The following is a 12,270-nucleotide window of genomic DNA, read 5'->3' on the forward strand; positions in this document are numbered from 1 at the left end:
CTGACCTGATTTCCCAACCTGTCCATCACCATCACAAACGAGAACAGACTCAGGGCAGACGTAATCCCACCCACACCTTGAATTTATCAGTCACTGCACACCTGGTGAGGCGTGCAGTAAATTTTTTCTCTTGGCACCGTGTCATATGCTTTCTTTAGAGCCGTGTAACTCTTTCAATACACCATCATCACTCTCAAAACATTGATTACATTTGTAGTGCTCTGCTGCTTGCTGATGATCACCTCTCTTCTTAACCTAGCTTCAACAACTTCGTGGCTTCATGACATGGCTCATCAACTTTACACCAACATCACCCTTGTTCTTGAAATGCAGGATTAGAACATTTCTCCATTCCTCAGAATCAACTCACTCTCCATGATTGTGTTAAGCAATCTGGTTAATAAGTCCACTGCCCTTTCTCCTACATCCTCTCCATACTTCCTCAGGTGTGTCATCTGGATCAGCTGCCATTCCACTATTCATCCACTTCATAGTTGGCCTTTCTAATACTTAACGCTTCCTCATTCACCTCTCTTTCACACTTTCTTCATTCATCACCAAGTATTTCCCAAATCCTCTCAAAAAATGAAATTTATTGAGAACACAGAACCTCAAACTCCCTCTCTCACACACAAACACATACATAGATTTATAAAACCCAAATTCTACAGATCAAAAACAAAACAAAAAACGGTATATAGAAAATTTTACCTTAAGTGTTGTACTCAACAACAGGGTAGCCTGGTTTAAGAGATATAAGTGAGGCATCATAAATGGCCATTTTATACTGCTGAACAACCCCCCCCCCCCAAAAAAAAATGCAATGAACTTCTAAGAAAAGACGTTCAGAACAAAGAGACTCAAAGTCAAAGAACTAAGCTTAATTGTGTTAGCAGACTTTGAAGGTAGGTGAAATTCAATCTCAAACTTTAAAAGACCATGGCTGCATCAAATTACTTTGTTCAATTTATTCCAGTGAAAATTACACCAAAGTAATGAAATATTATGCTGTAGCCATAGGGGAAGCTTTTCAAGGCTAGATGAAAACATTTATTCAGAATAAGGGCACGCTATGATTTGATGACATTGCATCAAGATAATACTGCTGAGAGTGGCTCCTTCAAGAGCTTGTAATGATAAGCTAGATCTCCATTGGAAATGATGAAACAGCTGTGAAATCCTAGTAATGTGTGGCCAAAGTTCTCTGAGATTTCTTTTTTTTTATTAAACAAATGCTACCCCCAAGTTTCACGAATCCCTTTATTACCTGCGCTTTCTAGGTTTACCTTTTCGTGAATTCTTTGGAGAAAAGAAATTCATATATATATTTTTTGCTTTGTCACTTTCTTTATTTTGAATATGTGTTTTTTTTTTTCCACTTCTGAAATGCACCACTCAAGAAAGCTCAGGAGTGTTGGAGCCCCCAGGAGCCGAAGGGCTACATGTTCTATTCAGAGTCACTGTTCTCAAAGTTTGAAAAGAAGTCTGCCTGCCGTCAGTTTGGATTCATAAACCAAAGCGTGGAAGATGTGACGGAGACGGGGAGGTGCAGGGGTGAGAGATGGAGGGGGAGGAGAAAAACAAAGGCGGCAGACAGGAATTCTTCTCAGCCTGCTGAGGAAAAGCTGCCAACAGTGCTTGTATGTGAATTTAGGGAAAAAGTGGATATAGTCATAAGCTTCGTCCCTGGCGGCTTGTCACAGGGGGTGTGTGTATTGTGGCAACAGCTGTCCATCTTTTTGTTTTTGAGCTCGCAGGATTCCTTTTGCAGAGAGAAGAGTCACTGGCTTCCCGGGTAGAGTCAAGTGAACGATGCTTCTGATTGCATATCCACGTGGGAGCTGAGGAGGGGAGGCCTATGAAAAAGAAACAGCTACATGTCACATCAGAAAAACTTTTCTGATCATGTACTACGACTCTGGACTAAGCAGAGATGTAAAAAAAAACAAAAAAAAGCTCCTAACAGTATTTTGCTATGTAACAAACACCAGGCCAGTCTATGAAATGTGACATTTACATGCAGACTTGATACACAAAGAGTCATTCCACTGAGGCAGTAAAAAACAAACAAACAAACAAAAACTTCAGTGGACTTATCTAGTTCTGGTTGTCGCAAAAGTTTTGTTTTGGTGTTTGATGTAGCACGCAGTTTTCTCCTGAACCGGTCTGATCGCTCCCATTACACATTCAGCAGATGTTTTTTTTTGTTCAGTCAGCTTCCTCATTTGCAATGCGTGCTGAGCTGTCAGGGGGCCGCAATCTTTCCCTCAGTCTTTATCCTGCTTCCTCTCATCCATCCATTCTCCTCCGACTCGCTTTTTCCTAAGTGGCCACCCACCCCCGCCATGACTTTGTTCACCAAATTAACCAGGGCACCTGCTGAGATTGGACCAGCCAGTGGAAAGTCAACTTTAACCTCCTTTATTAATTGGATATCGTGGCCTCTTCTGTCGGTGCAAAGGGGCTGCGGCGCCTAGGGAAAGCTTTTTATTTGTGTTGACCTCCACGTGCACGTGCAAAATCTAAATTCAGCAGGTAACGATTACATCAGGTTCCGATTGGGCATTCATAATTGCAAAGAGAAAGCGGGAATGTCACTCACGTTATAAAGCCTGCACGGGTAAAAGCTGTGATATCTAACGAAAGGAAGAGCCTACAAAACTCTGAGCGGTCCGTATCCAGTAGAAAAGTGAAAGGTAATTAAATTTGTATAACTCAGAGTAACCGCTGTAAAAATAAAGTTAGCACTTCACCACCTTTAAACTTTAAACACCTCATCACTGACAGCAGCTCTGAAGGATGTGCAGAAACATTTCTGTCTGCCGAGGTATTTCACACGCAGAGTACTGGAGGGATTAGGTGTCATGCAGAGGCACGTTCAAACCATCATCTAATTTGTACTACAAATATTTATGCCGCTTCAGGATCAAGAGAAAAGTAAACAAACTTAATAAATAAATAAATAACAGACTTATTTGAGCCTCTTTATGGTTGCAACATCGAGTAACTCTAATGAGGCTTTGTGCCCGAGTTCCTGGGCACCATGTGGTTCAGCAGAACCTTTGAAAGGCGCCATTCACAGACCGAAACTGAACTCAGGCCAGCCCCAATTGTGCCTTTTCGTTACATCCAAAACATCTGTGGTGGTGTCCAAAGAACATCCTGGAGGAGACTGGTCTGCAGAAAAATAAACCATTCTGTGCGCCCCGTGCCTTCCTCTGCCCCAGTCCTCGCTCCGTGCCTCTGGGAGACACAAACCCCTTTCATTCAGATTTCCCCCTGCACAGCACAGTCTTGGCTTAGTCAGTTGTATTGTGTCTCTGTTCCTGCGTTCAAAGGCAACAATTATAGTTGCATCCTGCCCTCTGAACGAATGCACTCGCAAGAGCTATGTGGTGCTATCGAATTGTGTTTGTATGGACTCTTACTGTGCAGCTCAGTGATTCACGAGTTACCTCAAAGTTTAACGTGCCTAGAGTCGATCAGCGTTAATATCAACGAGTGGCAATTTTTGGACAGAGGCACAGAAAAAAAAAGTTGTTTAGATTTTATGTTGATGACAGTCAAGCAAGTTCCTCTTCATGCAGCATACCCTAACCTTGGCACTGACAAGTATTTTACATCTGTTATTTATTATATGTCACAGCTCAGTGGTTCGTTGTTCTCCATGTGGGGGAGCTGTAAGGCTACCCAGGAGCACTACAGTAGTGCGCAGCTGTACTTCTTCTCTTAACTCCACACCTCTGCATCTCTATCCTGGGAGACCACTGTGGAGCTACCTGAGAAATCTTGCAAATATGGTAAACAGAGCTGCAAAAAAACTGGAAAAAAAATGCTGACTCTCAGACTTCAGGCTGGTATTTGTTCCCTGTGGGAAACAATCCTAAATATACTGCATGGTTCCTAAACCTGTGCTGATTCTTTGCTCAGTTCTGCTCTCTGCGTTCATTAGAATTTCTCTGCCTTCTTTGGTCAATCTGTACTTTCAGGTATTTTATCTATTGCTGCTTTGGAGCTATAATACAGGCATTGCTATAGTTTGCATATGTGGCACCATTTCAGGTAGAGACCTGCTGGATGTATAGCAGCTCCATTTAGTCTAGTTATTTAATGCAATTGTAAGTAGCATAAATATATGAAGCATAAAAAAGGAGTCTCGAAAAAATTGAGTGTAATTGCACGCTAAGTACGAATATCCCAGACTTCAGTCCCAAAGTGTGTTTGGATTCGCGGAGGCATGTGTGTGATTATGCAAATAATGTTTACATATTTTTGCCGGCGTTTTTTGTGGATGCACTGTGGATGTTTGTTCATCTGTTTCAGAGGTTTGTATGTGAGCAAATGTGCGTGTGAATATGTAGGTTGGTGGTGGCAGATGCCTCTCGCTGTGTGAAAATGCCTTGGGTTGAATGTTTCCAGTGACAGTAAAAAGAGAAGGAGACCACTGGAGAGCAACAGACGCAGTTTCTGGCTGAGGAAGAAAAAAAAAAAGAAAAAGAAGAAAGGTTCTAATATTTTCTCTCTGTCAGCGGGAGAAAAGAGAGTCATAGCAGCGAAAACAACAACAAGTGATCAACAGAACCCGCCTTTTTCCCCCGCCATCCATCTTGCTCTCTGTTTCCACTAGTCTCACATTGTCAGACCTTATTCCCGCACTACATTTACGCAGTTCCATCGCAGCAGAAATCTCCAGAGAGGCTTCATTCGAGCGAAAGATATCTTTCGCTGTTAGTTTTTCTTCTCTGTGTAGATCACATGGACCCCAACAAACCCAGCCCTGGCAAATATGAGAGGGGTTTGTTAAAGTCAATAAGCAAACAGACTATTATACATATTCATGCAGATGCCACATACTGCTTTACAGCCATAATAACATTCTTTGGAGGTCTGACAAGGTAAACAACATAGATTATGTTCTGTGAAGTATCAGTGAGAGAAATAAGGTGTTTGGGAACATCAAATAGGTTTAAATTAGTAGGTTCTTGTTCCTGCTAAATAAACTAAAACACGACATAATAACTTTCTGGAGAAAAGAAAACTGAGGGACAAAAAATGAAATCCACTTGCTCATTTTATTTATTCACAAGATATCGTTTTTTTTACACGTCAGGAAGGATTTGATAACACGCGGTTGGTAAAATGAAAGATAAAAGGAAATGATTTTCATTCAGAGGGCACAGAGCTAAGTTCAAAATTTACTGTATATTGTATGAAGGAAGAGGGAAAATTGCACATCCATTCACACTGGAGTCATCCGAGGCATTAACATAAGGCTCGGAGTGGGAGAGCGTGGACTGAAGTGGGCATGATTATTTAAAATGGAAACTTGTTCACCCTGAAACTTGCTACTATTAACTGCGGCAGTGTGTAGCGTTACATTATTGAACTCAAGGCTGGTCTGGGATCTGAAGTGGGCTGGAGAGGATTTGGAGATTATGCTGGGTTCAGAATCTCGGCCGGGATCCCCGCCAAGTCTCTGCTTGCTCATATCAAACTGAATGTGAGAAAAACCTGACGTGACACATGACATATTTTTCTCCTTTGGCTTTACAGCCTCTTTATGATTTGCCACTGTTAAAGAAAGGAAGTAGGGAGGGATGAAAGGGGGAGGGGGGAGGTCTCCTTAAGATAGCTGAGTGCATGCATTGGTATTGCAACATTAATGAACATAAGGGCTGCAGAGTGGAATGAAGCCTGTACAGAGATGTAAGCGTGTGCTTCTGACAAAATGCTTTTAGACATGTTCAGTCTTGCTAGGATTACCCTAATCAGACTTTTAATTTCCATAAAAAATTTAAGTATTCCTTGCAATTTTTAAAAAATATATTATTGCTACTTTTTTCCTGTGACATCCAAAAATGCTCACATAGACAGCTGACTCTGTATCTTGCGAGCATTCATCTCCTATGAGCAGCCATCCCCCTCGAGGCTCTGAACTAATTGTGTAGAGTTCCCGGCTGAGGCAGTGGAGCCCCACTCCCGACAAAGTGGGAGGCGCATGTTCACTTCATCTTCCTGCACTGACAGTTCCGTGCTTCTCCACACGTCAGCATCTTTGAGCTAAAGTGTAGTAAACAGAGGAGGTAGAGGGTGGGTGTGGGGGGGGGGAGGAGGACGAGCTTGGCAGAAAACTTGGGAGTTCATCGTGTCCTTGTAACTTTATTGACTGACAGTGCAGAGTTGAGGTGTTGCTCAGCGACTGGAGACAGCAGCTTTCACCTCGCATTGTCGTCGTGCTGATATGATGGGTACAGGCCGAATCCAGAGAACTCCCCGGTATTGCAACGCAATACAGCGATTGGTGGCGCAGTGGAACGAGGCTGTGCAGGAGTGCTGATTAGAGCTCATCCAAGTTACCCAACAATCCCCCCCAGAGGGGTAATTTAGTCTGGAGAGAATTTGTCAGGCACCCACTCTCTCATTCAGACGAAGTAAATGTTTATAAAACTGTCAATCACTGTTGAGTCAGCTTTCACCAGCTAACAGTTACAAACATAATTGACTATAATGCTGTGGCTGGATGTGAAAAGTGACTCTTACTGGGGGGATTCAATAAAACGTAGAGTCTGTTTTTTTTTTTATTAGACTTCTGTGCATGCTCTACACCAGGCTGAGCCCACTATCTTCTCCTCTGAAGTGCAAATGAGTCTATAATTAGATTCCACACGTGAGATGCAGAGCACTACAGAGACTGCAATGAATAGCCACAAATACTGCAAATAAGACAATTTACATAACTGCAAGAACAAATAAGTTAAAGGAGGGAGGATGCAGTGTATGCAGTGAAGGCTGTCAGCCTTTGCAGCTGCGGTTCCGGCGGTTGCAGGTAGCCTTTTTGTTTTATCCACAGTCATCTGCATGACTTTAAACAATCACTTAATGGTGAGCTGGTATGGACTTTAATGACTGTGCTTTGCCTTAATTAGTGTGTGTACACACTTTAAAGCATTTAAAGGCAACTAGAGTAATGAATTTAGCAGATATCGCTACGGTGAAGGTGCAAACTCACACAATAGCAGTCCCTGCCTTTCTCTTTCCCCCACCCTCAAACTTACATACTAAATGCAGCAGGACAAACTCTTGCAGGAGACTTGGCATGCTGGGTGCACACTCATAGTGTAATTCATTCTTTTTCTGCTTCCTTCCTGCAAACACTCAAAGTGCCACGCAGAGGAGATACAGCATGCCCATCTTAAAAAAATACAACAATAATAATAATAATAATAAATGGGTGATGCAGACTTCTGTGGGCACTGTAGTACCCCTCCTGTAATATGACCTGTGCCAGCACACCCTCCTGTACTTTTCATAAGCCGCTGGTACTGCACTGCAGCTTGGTCCTTGTCCAAATAACAGCATTGTATCTAATTGGTCCTCGCTGTTGGAGCCTGGCATCAACTAGAATTCTTAAAAGCTCCAGTTAGAGTGCATAATGGCAGAGAATAGATCATTTATGACTAGGAAGAGAAAGAACTCCCTTCTTAGTGCCTGTTTTTCACCCTCGGATGCCCAGATATCGTGACACTCCTCTCAGGCTGGTAGCTGTTGGTAAGTGTCGGCGCCAATCTAAATTTTGCACCCTCAGTGGGAGCAAATTCATGTCTTTATAGTCCTCGTCCCCCTGTTTTTTTTTTTTCTTTTTCTGAAAGAGGGTCTAAATGTTGGGGACATTCCCAAATTAGCACTGAGTGCTGTGGCACTGAAGTGAACCATTTGCAAAATTTAAAGTAGCTGCGAGCAGTTCTATTCAATTAGTGGCATACTGTCAAGAGTTCACAGTCCAAAAGTGAAGCTTTCAAATGTTTACTGCTGTATCAAAATTGAATTAAAGTAACTCACTAGACAAAATGCTGTGCCTTTTAAGTCCAAAGAATAAATGCGCATAATTTGCAGCATTCTTTTTATTATATAATATGCTGGTTGTGGAGGAATGCGGACGAATGAGGAAGCTGACTTTTTAACAGTCACTTTTTAAGCTGGTGACATGTGTTTGATACTCAAAAGCAGACTTTGTATGGAGGATCACTTCAATAAGCCCCCCCCTCTCCCCCTCTCCCCTAATGACACTTGAAAGCTCATTCTTTTTCTCTGTGCAGCAGAGAGTGATCTTTGAGATGCACTTTCAAAGAGCCAACGTGAAGTATGCCTCATGTCAGAAGCTTAAGGACATCAATTTGCTGGCTCGCACACTTAACCGTGATGGTTCATTATGTACTGATAAGGACCATTCTGAGCAAGGATGATTGTTTATGGCTGAGATGGATGGAGCATTTTAATTGGTAAACAGAGAACCTATTGAGACATCATTGAGCAGAATGACAATGCAGCTCAAGACCTCCCGTCTTTCCTGCATTTAATCGGGACATGCGGTGATCAGACTGCTACATTAGTATGCTGCGCTTGTGCGAATGTGGGTGTTAAATGTGTACTAACAAGCATTTGGAGATTCATAAATTGTGTTCTTGCACGCACAGTGTGGTATTGTGATAACGCTGTTTCTTATTTATATGTCGAGAAGTGCTTTTGACCAGAAAAGCCTTGAGCTACTAAGAAAGGTCAACCTGTATGTGCCAAACAATACAACACACCTATGAAATATAACCCTCTACTTGTTGACCCCATTAAAATGTACAATAAGTTTATCGCTACCTCGCAAGAGCCGCATGACCTGAATGCTGCTCTGGCAGAAAGGTATAACAGCAGCATAACATCAGCAATGCAAGGGAATACATAACAGCATGACAGGTTTACAAATTCCTTTGAGTTGCGCGAGCACAAAAGGATATGCGGGGAGGGAGGGGGCAAAAGATATAGGACAGATTGTTTCTTGTGCTTACAGCTTGTCCCGGTGTCTCTTTCCTTATGTCTTTAGGCTAACTTAGGTGGTACCTCTTTGCTGCACATCACGAGGAAATGAAAACGTAACCTTAGCCGATTTCTAAAGATGACTGCAGGCACGTGGGAGACCTGAATGGATATACAAAGAAAGCCTCTTAACATTACCACTCCAAACCAACTGAGCAGCTACACCACCCTTTTTAATACTTTGTCCTTGGATAATTATAGCCAGCAGCACAGGGTTAATTGAACTGAAAAGGTTATTCAGTTGAGTTTAACTGAAGCGCCGAGCCACAGAGTGTTGGATGGGGGCTGGAACAATAACGTATCAGAGTTCTAAGACCAGGAGGACTGGATTCTTTTCTGCAAACCCCCTCACACCGATTTTTAATCTCCCACTTTATTCACTGCTTTCAGGAGCTTATGACAAAGGATTTAAATTTACCACCTACTTTCATGCGTTGTCTGCAGACTCAACATGAGGCCAGTCTAAACAAAATGTGCTTACACAAGGCTGCATTAAAACCAATTAATCTGGAGAACTTTAATCTGGCTGTGAACAACAGTACACAACTAAAAATCACATTTAATGCTGCAGGTTAAACACCAAATATAGCCAAAAACAGCCCCTGGTTTTTCAGTGGAAGCCCATTATTGCCAGGAAATAACCCGTTTAGTAAGTTTCATAATTTATAATTTATTAGCCAACTGGAATCACTGTTGACTCTTTTAAACAATGCGCATACATGTATGGAAGCTGTGCAAGAAACATGGACAAGGATATTCTCATTTTAGGAGACTTTATTTACAAAGAAAATTAGGTGATTCCCATTCTTCAGCGTCGATAGAACTCTGATGGATAAATATGTTCCAGCTGCCAACCTACGGGAAAGAACAAGAAAATGGGGGAAGTAAGCGATAAGATGACTTGCATATGCCAGGTTGTCAGAAAAGCAATTTCTGAGTAAACACCAGTGACGAGAAAATGTGACAACAACAATTCTGACCCGCTCCCACCTGATACAAATCGATGTCTGCAATAAACTGTCACATTAACTCGCTGAAGTGCGAGCTTATCTGCACAACATAGCAGCAATATGAACCCACATGACATTTGTTACTGTCACTCTCAGACATACAGGTAATTTATTTAAGATATGCCACAGCAGAAAAAGGCTAAAGAGGTGCAGTGAAGGACTGCGATCATCTGAGGTCACTATACAAACCGATGTCGAGGAAACTGCCACCCATCATCCTGACATTTTAACGAAAAGCAGATGGGGCTTGATAAAAACGGCAGGTGTAATTACCTTGAAGGCTGAATTACAACACTGGGCCATTTTACTTCTTCAGGATCTGATGTCTGACGACAATAAAGGGGAATGCAAAGCCACTGCCGAAGAAAAGCACCATCATGCCCAGCAGGCGCCACTTGTTGTCCACAGAAAATGGCAGGTTCTGTAAAAAGACAAGACCATTACAATGTAGGCAACTGCTTAGAAAATGGAACATAGTTCACTGAACCACAATTACTACACCTGTGAATGATCAGAATTATAGACAAGACAAATAGAGCGCCATAGTGCACCTTAATATCAGAAAGAAGCTACAGTCGGCCCTGATCTGTAATAAGTCTGTGTGTAAATAAAAAATGCAATGTTTTCTTTAATAGCCAAGACTAACATGCATTACAATAGATATTCCTTACAATAAATATGTACATGTACACTTGTAAAACTGGAATTTTTTGGTCATTTGCACTTTTTAAATCACCAGAAATTTTGATAGATGCTTACTAGTATAGAGGGTGAACTCTTAGTTAAGCGCACCTCTCTTCCTCCCTCACTGCTCTGACCTTAGCAGGAGGCGGAAGCACAGCTTGTACAGAAATTAAGATTCCTGCTATGCGAATAGATCCGCAATTTAGTGTTTACGAGACTTTTAAGCCTCTCAATATACATTTCAGATTGGTTTCAAAGTTAAGCAAATTTTCCAAAGTAGGCAGGTTACATAGCAAGCTAAAAGCCTTTACCGGTGTCGCCACAAACCGACTAGCATGGCTAATGCTAGCCAAAAGTTCGTAGTCCCTGTCATCAATTCTGTCTTTGCTGCCACAAGTTTATATAATATGTTACCAGAAACTGGAGGAAACGTAGATGTAGAATATAAAATAACCAAAGCCCGGCTATTTTGGCTCGATATACAATCACGCTCTTGTCAACTGACAGGCATGACCTCCATGTACCGCTAGCTAACGTTAAGGCTGTACGTACACACAAGGCCTCATCACAAAATACCACCATTATGGTAAAACTGCTGCTGTCAGGAAGTGGGCTCACCTTTCCTGGTCCTTCAGCATAGTGTGAAGAACGAACAGCAGACGTTGCGAATCGCCTCACAGCTTGTCCGAGCATTGTGGAAGTCTCTCCTCTGATCCAGTACACTATTAAAGAGTGCGACCTTCTTGTTTTAGCGGTGAGCCGTGGAGCGACGCAAAGAATAGTGGGAAAAGACTAATGTGTATGGGAAATGTAGTTCAATTGTATCCGAAGCGACTACAGGTTTTTTTTTTGTTTTTTGTTTTTTCCCATAATGATTATAATCCATTAGGTATAAAAAGCAAGCAAGCAAGAAAAATATAAAAAAAAGTTGTTTAGGCTATATTTGCCTTTGGGATCTTTCATCACAGGGAGAAAAACGTTTCACACTATGCTGTCTCATCCACAGACAGACAACGACATCGATTTGCGGTTTTTCAGTTATCATGGGATTTCAAATGTGAAGGAACCCATTCCTCTCAGAACGGCATACTAAAGTTAACTAAAGTGGAGATATAATGGGTAAGGGTGGTTATGCTGCTCACGTCGTTTAGCACGTGTGATTGACACTGTTTCAGAGTCAGTTATTAAAAATAATCCATGTGTAGGTAAGGCAGCAGATGTCACTTTCTTTATTTGAAAGTATGGAGAGATAGTGATCTGGGGATTAAATTAACTTCAGTGTTTCAGTGCGTGTCCTTGCGGGCTTCATTGGAGTAAAAAAGTATTGGTTGATAAGCTATCTTCATTTTTCAGCATTTGTCACAAACATATCATTGCTAAGGAAATACTGAGACAGAGAGAGATAGAGAAGGAGCAGTCTTACTGAGAGCAGATGGTTCAGCCATCCCTATGCACTATTGCTGCAACCTTTTCACTGATTAATACTACAAACTGGGTTCTGCATTTTGAAGGATGTTTAATTCATTAATTTATGACGGCTTTTAATTTGGAAAATGAATATCAGTTTCACAGGTTTCAGTGTCATATGAAAGTTATCAAAGTGCAGAAACCTGAGCTAACACATATTGCAATCTCCACACTAGGTTATCTGTTATGTGTTTGCTTGCCTGCAGTACCTTCACTTATTTGCCATTTGCTACTCTTTTATTTG

General features: G+C 41.8%; 1 non-coding gene across 1 annotated transcript; it reads right to left on the minus strand.

The window, feature by feature from the left end:
• Positions 1–1,327: 1,327 nt before the first annotated feature.
• On the minus strand, positions 1,328–10,190 carry LOC113034058 (uncharacterized). The gene is made up of 3 exons (XR_013912639.1): positions 10,149–10,190; positions 8,838–9,720; positions 1,328–4,777 (listed from the first exon to the last, which is right to left on the minus strand). It is a non-coding gene; the product is annotated as an uncharacterized LOC113034058 (transcript).
• Positions 10,191–12,270: the final 2,080 nt, after the last annotated feature.

The sequence above is a fragment of the Astatotilapia calliptera genome, chromosome 12 (genome assembly GCF_964374335.1).
Source record: "Astatotilapia calliptera chromosome 12, fAstCal68.1, whole genome shotgun sequence".
NCBI lineage: Eukaryota > Metazoa > Chordata > Actinopteri > Cichliformes > Cichlidae > Astatotilapia > Astatotilapia calliptera.